The 7,681-nt window shown below is 34.2% G+C and overlaps 1 protein-coding gene and 1 long non-coding RNA gene across 2 annotated transcripts in view; both read left to right on the top strand.

Moving 5' to 3' along the window:
- The first annotated feature begins 1,274 nt into the window (after window positions 1-1,274).
- Window positions 1,275-2,424, top strand: LOC128221893 (uncharacterized). Its single transcript, XR_008259019.1, has 3 exons — window positions 1,275-1,305; window positions 1,945-2,073; window positions 2,378-2,424. It is a non-coding gene; the product is annotated as an uncharacterized LOC128221893 (long non-coding RNA).
- Window positions 2,425-4,138: 1,714 nt separating this feature from the next.
- Window positions 4,139-7,681, top strand: part of LOC128222282 (uncharacterized) — a 31,912-nt gene continuing 28,369 nt past the window's right edge. Inside the window, exon 1 of the mRNA XM_052931245.1 lies at window positions 4,139-4,204. The gene's annotated coding sequence lies outside the window, so the exon portion shown is untranslated. The remainder of the gene's footprint in view (window positions 4,205-7,681) is intronic.

Genomic DNA, 7,681 nt, shown 5'->3' with positions numbered 1-7,681 from the left:
TTAAGACCTAAGCTTCGCCCTTAGTTTTGGACGTATTAGAATTAAGGAGAAACCTAATGACCTATATGAAACCTCTTTCCTAGTTGCATTGGTAGGTGTAGTACAATCTATCGGGGAGCGTACTAGATTAAATAGATGTCTGTACGAATAAAGGTGGTGTGAATTTTATAGAAAACAAGGGGAGTGTAAGTGTTAAAGTGAAACGGGATCGAAGATGCATGCTTCATTAAAACAAGGGGGCTTTACTTGTAAAATTTGTGCATATCGGGGCTATTACTTCGAAGGAGGATTATAAGAGGACTTCAAGCCGACTGTACGTGAAAAAGTGGATTGGTTTCGGGTGCGTGTTACATACGAAACAAGGGGACTGTACGTGGTACAAAAATGATGATCGGCGGTACTTACCAGATATGGCTCAAGACCACAGTTATCTGCCTCTCGTTGACCAAGATCCGGATGTGAATACAGAAAAAAGAGTGCTTGTGTTCAAGTATCAATATTTTATTAAAATTGAATGAAAAAGAAGCAAAAAATGTTCTTTTTGCAGAGAACTTGACTGAATTTGACACTCTATTGCAGAAATTGATATTTTTCAATGTAAATATTGGAAAAATCATAGCTTGTGGAAGTCTGAAAATTAGTTGTTTGTAGCCGATTGACTCCCTGGCGGAAGAGTTATGTATTTGAACTCAATTTTGACAGTCGGGTCAATGGTCAACATGGTGTGTTCTTGTGATTATATTTTGTGTCTTGAATTGTTCTAGAGATGCCATGTCCTTGTTTTTCAATTGGGGTGTGTATAAAGTCAAAAGCCAGGTAAGTGTCTATATGAAACATATAGTAAAAATAACTGTGGTCTCACGCCTGATATAGAGGAAGCTTTTGGAGGGGTGGCCTATTTTAAATTGTTAAAAATTCTTAATTTATACAGCTATCTGGTTGAAATTTGGCCAGTTGACAGTGCTTAGCCATAGAATATTGGTGTTTGAGTATGAAATGTGAAAATCTTATATCACATAATATAAATTAATGATATATAATTTTCTTATATATTTTTGACATTTTTAAAAAAAAAAATACTTTCACTTTCAATTTAATGTTTGGAAATAGTTCCAAATGATGATGACTAATGAATGAAAGCCTCACTTTTAATTCCAAAGTATAAATGGAGGGATTTTTTTAACATAGGAAGCAGACCCAGGAGGAACTGTCTGTTGAAGAACCAGCCAGACAGCCCCCCCCCCCCCACCAAGCTGCCCACCAGAGGCTAAGCAGTACTTGGTGTTTGCCAACATGCTGTAATTTGTAAGTACTTCAAGATAATATATTAGAAAATGGTATCCAAACTGAAATACAAAGTGAGACAGTTTGGTCATAAAAGCCCATTGAGACTGTTTGTTCCATTCCTAAATGAATTTCTTTCATGTTGTCAATCATTTCTGATGTGGCTTTGATAATAATATTATTTTCTAACTGCTAACTTGTATCAGTCTTTGGTCTGTATTGTGCATCTATTCACACAATTTGTTTGCTCTTTTAAGCAAACATTACATTAATTGCAAATTCTATAAGCAATTAAACAAAACTTACTGCACATAGGATGCAGAATGATATTTTATTTAGTGTGCATATGATTTTCAGCTTATGGACAAGAAAACATATACTTTAACAATCACAGCAACACAATGAGATCCCAATTTTAAAGAAATAATGCCACCTTTCATTAATTCATTAATTAATTCTATCAATCATTCATATATATTCATTAATTCATTCATTTATTCAGTTTAATCATTGAAAAACTTGACATTTCTCAAGGCAAAATAAATAAAAAGTCAGCAGCTTTCATAAAGAATAGAGCCTTTTCGCTTAATGCATTAAAAATCACAACCTAAATACATTATAAATGTTTTAAAAACCCTAATTTATTGATTATTTTAATAGCCAGCCTGGTTGCTGTAGCCACAGAGGAATTTTCAAGGACAAGAACCAGTGCTGGTAAAACTGTGGTCTCGTGTGGTTTTCCATACCAGCTCTCGGCAAGGATTTTCAAGAAAGGAATACCATCTCCAAGTAAGAAGAAATTCTAAGCATGTCTGGTTTGAATGCTTGTAAAATGCATCTGGGTACTCAATAAGATGAGATTTACCTGAGTTGTTAAAAACTGATTGCAAAATGTCCAAAAGACTATATATTCTATTAAATTTGTCCTGAAAATCTTTGAATTCATAAACTTTTCTGCATATTTATCACATTTATGACTATATTAAAGGTTGTGTATGCCTCAAATGAGTGTTTACAGGCCTTTTTCAAACTTAAACAGTAGTGGCAGATAGTTTTATTTGTGTAAAACATTGCTTTTGTGTCTTGCTTGCAGATCATGATGTGCCAATAAGCTCCAGTTAGCTGCGGCCTTTTCCCCAGGCGATAGTCCTGCAATCTGAATCCAGGAGATGCAGCTCTGAATCCAATATTTCAGAAGAATGAAGATGTTAGTCAACTCTGTAGTACTTCTTTGTGTGTAAATGATTCCAATGAGTGAGATTTATAGCAAATCAGGTTTAAATAAGCATCTTATAGACAATGGTGAAGTGCTGTACTCTGAATTTAATGCCAAATCTAGCCTTCAAAACAGATTCTTAAAGTATTTTTTTTTAAATGAGCATAATAATGCTATCTCTGCATTTTCTACATCATGTAGCCACCTCATACATGAAAACACTAGCAGTTGTCATGAATTTTAAAGTTTTGGTGTGTTTTTTTGCCATTTCCTTTGTTGCGCCATTTGTCCCGGAAGCCAACAATTTGGCATATAGTGTTGTTTAGACTGTCTATTAACACATGATCACTATATTTCTTGTGTTAAACTGAACAGTTCTGTTACCTTTGTATACAAGTGGACCAGAAAAGCAAAATTTTGACAAGTTGAGGCATTGAGGATTATATTTTGTGTCTTGAATTGTTCTAGAGATGCCATGTCCTTGTTTTTCAATTGGGGTGTGTATAAAGTCAAAAGCCAGGTTAGTGTCTATATGAAACATATAGTAAACATAACTGTGGTCTCACGCCTGATATAAACAAAGCGACTGTATGTGTTAAAGTAGAGTGGGTCGTGGATGCGTACTACATATAAAACAAAGGGCCTATAAATGTTAAAGGGGTGCGGATCGGGTGAATTGCAACTCAATGCACTTTTGAAAATGGGTGCTTAAGTGTGTATGCATTGTCATGTTTATAATATGCGTAATTTTACAAGGAATTGTTGTTATTTGTCAGGATTGTCCGCTCAATAATAAAATCTCATTTATAAATCTCTTTTATTATGTCACATTATACCTAGTACCTTTATTCCAACTTGCCGTTGTGCCAAGATGCAAAATACAAATATTAAATTGAATTTCGTGCAAAAATTGAATAGGTCTTTAATGATCGCATCGCACCTCGGAGTCAGAACTGTCAGTCAATTGGCAAAGTATGAAAGTAACGTCAAGTAAAGTGTCATTCGGAGCTTCTCGGTCATTTTTAATGAAAACAAAATCGGATGTATTTGGACGATTTACATGCTCAAAAATTGGTACGTAGAAGTCCGCTGCAAGTAGATCGCGTAGTAATTCAAAACTGTCAAAAATCAACAGACTCTCACGTTCGGGTTGGTTACGCGAGTTTAATGACGTCACACAATTTAATAATAAAAATTATACGACATTAACCCCAAGTATGAAAACAGGCAATACCATTTATAATGAGAACAACTTAAAAAACTGTCAAACAAGTGCATAAGTTAAAACGACTGGTAGATCTCTTAATTTCATTTCAGTATTATATTTACTGCGTTGGGTTTCCTTTATAAGCTCAGCATTCTTGTAAACTTTGTTATAAATGTCAGGACTGAATTATAAAAATTAAAAAGACAGCCAGAAAGCATTCATTTAAAATTGATCATGTAATTCAAAGATCCATTCAATATGACAAAAGAATACTTTAATTATATTTCGTCCGTAGGTAGAATAAAAGAAGCGTATACCGCAGCTTTTGTGAGTGATATATGATATCGCTTATTTATAAAGACTTGAATAATTCAAATAGACTATAAGGACAATGCTTGAAGACCATTCATACTGTGTGTTTGTGCGCGCGGCTTCGGTAAAAGCAATACGTTTATATTCGATTTAGTGACAAATATGGTATAAACGGAGCTTAAAGGGTAAGTCATTTTACATTCTGCTACAATGGATATTGTTTATTCAGGAAAATATTCCATTAGTTGTTAAGGAAAAGATTCCATCGGCTGATAAGGAAAAGATTCCGTCATTTCTTAATTTCATACTGTTTTTACTTAATATGAACTTATATTTGCACTTTCTAGCGGCGCAATTGATCTTCCTCTTTGAATCGATCTATATGATTGGAATGTTGTTTATATTGATTAAATAAATAAAACATTTCAAAATTACATAATACGTATACTAAGGTTACTTTTGCTAGAAATATGACTTGGTGACTAGCGATTTAATTAGTGATTATAAACATAACTGAGATGAGTATAATTAAAGGTATGTATAAGAATACGATACATACATTGTATACAAGTATTGCCGATTACAGTAATTTTATAATAATTGAAAATATTCGATCGAATATGCACACTATTTATTATTTAATAGCTTTCCGTCCGTGGGTAAACTTAAAAAAGCGAATGTGAGGAAAGAAATATGATCTGACTTCTTTGTATAGGATCGTGAAGCTCAATAATTAAACAATGCCAACTATTGATAGCCATTCACATTGTGTTCAGTTCAGCCATTGATTTTATACTCGATTTAGTGAGGAATATGGGATTAAAGGAACTTTAAAGTAAGTAAGTTTACATTCTGCTACGAGTGCAATTGTTTATTTAGTTCGACTGGACAGTATATCATCAATCAATTTCATTATATTTTAATTTTATATAAACTTTAAATATGTTTCTAGCGGCGAATATTTTCTTCTTCTTAATATCGTAGTATAGTTTTAATGGTGTCTTCATTGATTTGATTGATATACTATTTACGATGTTTAATAATGCAACATTTGTTTGAATAATGACTTAGCACCGTGGTGATTTGGCGATTAAGTGTTAAACATTAAAATAAACCTAACATTTGATGCTTTATAAAACAAACTTAAGCTAGTGTGAACGCTACATAAATTACTGACTTAATACTTTGCAGTAGTGCATGCTAATAACAATTAAATCTGGGACCGTTTCTTGCAAAGTTATGTCACCTTTTAAAAGTAAAAAACAAAAGATATATATATATATATATATATATACACATCTCCACCTTATGCAAGTAACATTCACCCTGCATATACATCTCAACCCTTTACAAGTTACATTTATCCTGCTTATACATCTCCACCTTATACAAATAACATTCACCCTGCTTATACATCTCAACCTTATAAAAGTTACATTCATCCTGCTTATACATCTCCACCTTATACAAGTTACATTCATCTTGCTTATACATCTCCACCTTATACAAGTTACATTCACCCTGCTTATACATCTCCACCTTATACAAGTTACATTCATCCTGCTTATACATCTCCACCTTATACAAGTTACATTCATCCTGCTTATACATCTCCACCTTATACAAGTTACATTCATCCTGCTTATACATCTCCACCTTATACAAGTTACATTCATCCTGCTTATACATCCCCACCTTATACAAGTTACATTCAGCCTTCGTATACATATCCACCTTATACAAGTTACATTCACCCTGCTTATACATCCCCACCTTATACAAGTTACATTCATCCTGCTTATACATCCCCACCTTATACAAGTTACATTCATCTTGCTTATACATCTCCACCTTATACAAGTTACATTCATCCTGCTTATACATCCCCACCTTATACAAGTTACATTCACCCTGCTAATACATCTCCACCTTATACAAGTTACATTCACCCTGCTTATACATCTCCACCTTATGCAAGATACATTCATCCTGCTTATACATCTCCACCTTATACAAGTTACATTCATCCTGCTTATACATCTCCACCTTATACAAGTTACATTCATCCTGCATATACATCTCCACCTTATACAAGTTACATTCACCCTGCTTATACATCTCCACCTTATACAAGTTACATTCATCCTGCTTATACATCTCCACCTTATACAAGTTACATTCACCCTGCTTATACATCTCCACCTTATACAAGTTACATTCACCCTGCTAATACATCTCCACCTTATACAAGTTACATTCATCCTGCTTATACATCTCCACCTTATACAAGTTACATTCACCCTGCTAATACATCTCCACCTTATACAAGTTACATTCAGCCTGCTTATACATCTCCACCTTATACAAGTTACATTCATCCTGCTTATACATCTCCACCTTATACAAGTTACATTCACCCTGCTTATACATCTCCACCTTATACAAGATACATTCATCCTGCTTATACATCTCCACCTTATACAAGTTACATTCACCCTTCTTATACATATCCACCTTATACAAGTTACATTCACCCTGCTTATACATCTCCACCTTATACAAGTTACATTGACCCTTCTTATACATATCCATCTTATACAAGTTACATTCACCCTGCTTATACATCTCCACCTTATACAAGTTACATTCATCCGGCTAATACATCTCCACCTTATACAAGTCACATTCATCCTGCTTATACATCTCCACCTTATACAAGTTACATTCATCCTGCTTATACATCTCCATCTTATACAAGTTGCATTCACCCTGCTTATACATCTCCACCTTATACAAGTTACATTCACCCTTCTTATACATCTCCACCTTATACAAGTTACATTCAGCCTGCTTATACATCTCCACCTTATACAAGTTATATTCATCCTGCTTATACATCTCCACCTTATACAAGTTACATTCACCCTGCTTATACATCTCCACCTTATACAAGTTACATTCATCCTGCTTATACATCTCCACCTTATACAAGTTACATTCATCCTGCTTATACATCTCCACCTTATACAAGTTACATTCATCCTGCTTATACATCTCCATCTTATACAAGTTGCATTCACCCTGCTTATACATCTCCACCTTATACAAGTTACATTCACCCTTCTTATACATCTCCACCTTATACAAGTTACATTCATCCTGCTTATACATCTCCACCTTATACAAGTTATATTCATCCTGCTTATACATCACCACCTTATACAAGTTACATTCACCCTGCTTATACATCTCCACCTTATACAAGTTACATTCACCCTGCTTATACATCTCCACCTTATACAAGTTACATTCACCCTGCATATACATCTCCACCTTATACAAGTTACATTCACCCTGCTTATACATCTCCATCTTATACAAGTTACATTCACCCTGCTTATACATCTCCACCTTATACAAGTTACATTCATCCTGCTTATACATCCCCACCTTATACAAGTAACATTCATCCTGCTTATACATCCCCACCTTATACAAGTTACATTCATCCTGCTTATACATCTCCACCTTATACAAGTTACATTCATCCTGCTTATACATCTCCACCTTATACAAGTCACATTCACCCTGCTTATACATCTCCACCTTATACAAGTTACATTCATCCTGCTTATACATCTCAACCTTATACAAGTTACATT

The sequence above is a fragment of the Mya arenaria genome, chromosome 16 (genome assembly GCF_026914265.1).
Source record: "Mya arenaria isolate MELC-2E11 chromosome 16, ASM2691426v1".
Classification (NCBI taxonomy): domain Eukaryota; kingdom Metazoa; phylum Mollusca; class Bivalvia; order Myida; family Myidae; genus Mya; species Mya arenaria.
Note: the sequence above shows the minus strand (reverse complement) of the source record. Positions and strands in the feature narration are given on the sequence as shown.